The sequence below is a fragment of the Ochotona princeps genome, chromosome 14 (assembly GCF_030435755.1).
Source record: "Ochotona princeps isolate mOchPri1 chromosome 14, mOchPri1.hap1, whole genome shotgun sequence".
NCBI lineage: Eukaryota > Metazoa > Chordata > Mammalia > Lagomorpha > Ochotonidae > Ochotona > Ochotona princeps.
The window spans coordinates 24,795,681-24,798,265 of NC_080845.1; the positions used below are offsets into that span (position 1 = coordinate 24,795,681).

Consider the following 2,585-nt stretch of genomic DNA (forward strand, 5'->3'; position numbering starts at 1 on the left):
AATATTCCAATTAGTTTTATTATTCTTTCTGTGAAACAGTGTAGTAATTTCATAATCAAGTAATAGTTTAGCATACATTTTCTAAGCTAAATATCACTTTGCTTGCTTATGCGCAATACAGTTGTGAAATTCAAGAAGTTTAATATCAATATATTTTATTTTCTCTTCTTCAGTGAAGGTTACAGTTGCTTCATGTGTCCCAGTGATATTCTTTATAATTACTTATGTTCTACTACATGACCCACTCTAAAATTGCAAATTGTATTTAGCTTTTATGTCTGTGTATTTTTCTTTAACCTGCCACTGTGTCTAATATTTTCTGTGTCTTCTATACCATTGCTATTTTTAAGGAATACAACCTGTTTTTTTAAATAGATTATCTCCTAACTGGAATATTTTTAACATTTCTCTTTAAAGAGTTTTAAGTTATACATTTTGGATTGGAGCTTTGCATAATCATACTGTATCTTCAGATTGGTACATCTAGTAACACGATTTCTACTTATCTCTCAGTATTGATGTCACTGATGTCAGTTGATGTTACAACAAACAATATGACTGCTGAACTAGAAGTTTTAAAAAAGATAAGACATTTAATATATGGCCATTGCATTGGATCAGGAGTGTGAGATAAGTCGACTGGGTCCTAAACTTCAGAATCTGACATAGTAATCCAGATGATAGTCAAGGGTGACCTGTCATTCCAAGGCTTGACTCAAAAATTCTGTTTTAATGTATATTTGATTGTTGGACTCGGAGGAGATGGTGTTTCAGCCGCCACCTCCCCTAAAACCCTGGGAGACCTGCCAGATTCCCAGGGGCTGGCCCCACATTCCAATCTGCTGATTTGAGTCCTATGTTATTGCTAAGACCTGGACAGCCAACACTTATCAGATTGCCAACACTTATCAGATTGCCAACACTTATCAGATTGCCCCCACCTATTCTTCCAAGTCCTTCCCAGCAGAGAGGAGGCAGCAACATTAACACTTTCAGACCCGCTTACAGCTCATTTTCTTCTGCCAATGGTGCTTATGGGAATACATTTCATGGAAGCTATAGTCCTTATAGTTATGGATATGATAGATTGGGATATAACTGTCTCCATGTGGATGATCTTCCAACCAGTAGATTTGTTCAGCAAGCTGAAGAAAGCAGCAGAGGTGCATTTCAGTCAATTGAAAGCATAGTGCATGCGTTTGTCTCTGTCCATAGGATGATGGACACTATCATTTCAACTGTGTATAGCAGTTTTAGGGCCATACTGGATGTAGCAAATTACTTTTCCCTATCAAAAATACACTTTACAAAAGTGTTCTCAGCTTTTGTTTTAGTTAGAACTATATGATATCTTTACAGATAGTTACAGCATATGAAAGGTTTAAGAAGAGGCTCTGAGAATTGAGGACCTCTGGGCAGAAGTGGAGGAACTGTGGTTTGCCTTGGTGCTGAGGACCAAGCAGCTAACTCAGCAAAATCTTCCTGTTGTGCTTGGTGGTCCTTACCTCATCTGGAAACTTCTTTCTATTCACAGTGATGAAGTAATGGGTAAAATCAACTGCGCAAGCGGTGAGGATGACCACATAGTTGCTAGAGCCGAATATGATTTTGCTGATTATTGAAAGAAGAAATTTCTTTCCGTGCTGGTGATATGCTGAGTTTATCTCTTAAAGAATAGCAGCCCAGAATACATGTTTGGTTCTGGTTAGTCTTAATGGTCGTACAACAGGACTTGTACCTGTAAATTATGTCAAAATTCTTGGTTAAAGAAGAGATAAAAAACAGCACAATCGAGTAAATTTTCCAAGCAGCAACAATCTTTTACCAAGCCCACACTAACAGAAGGAGCAACAAGCATTGCTTCTTTGGATGAACAGGAAGCATCCTTTGAATCTGTTTTTGTTGAAACAAAGAAGGCTTCAGTGGCACCAGATTCCACAGGGAAAAGTGGAAATAAACCAGAACTTTAATATCTTTCATGACTATGAAGTTAGACAGTGTAATACTTTAAATTTTTTTCTGACAAAGCCACAATCTAACAAAAATGTATCATTGGCAATTTCAGGTGTTTTGCTGCTAGAAATTGTTTTATGCTAGTATGTTGCTTTAGTGACCTGGTTATATGTGTTGCAAGTTATTTGACCATGAGGACATCTAGATTTTAAGATTATGAAGTTTGCTATAGTTTTCATCTTTTAAATCCCTGGGTTTATTGGAAGAGTAAAATTGATGAACTATGGGATGTATGGCTTGCAACAGTAAGGATCATTAATGTTTATTAAAGTTGAAATTAATTTATTTTGAATTCTCAGAAATTGAGTGATAAATACAAGAGCAAGAAAAAGGATACTTTTTTAAAACAACTTTAAGTAAACTGAAAAATAAAAATGTTCTGATCCATAAAAAATAATAAAATGTATTTGATTATTAGTATAATTTGTTCTTACACAAGCCACTGGATTAAAGGTCTCTGTTTATTATATACTAAAGATTTTTGGGTGGACCTCTTAGTAGATCCACACTTGTAAGTAAGTTGCTTATATGATGGCAGATTATTTTGAAAACCAATAATGGAGAATGTCTAA

General features: G+C 35.4%; 1 pseudogene; it reads left to right on the forward strand.

Moving 5' to 3' along the window:
* The first annotated feature begins 762 nt into the window (after positions 1–762).
* LOC101517710 (peroxisomal membrane protein PEX13-like) lies at positions 763–1,970 on the forward strand (annotated as a pseudogene).
* The last annotated feature ends 615 nt before the right edge of the window (positions 1,971–2,585 follow it).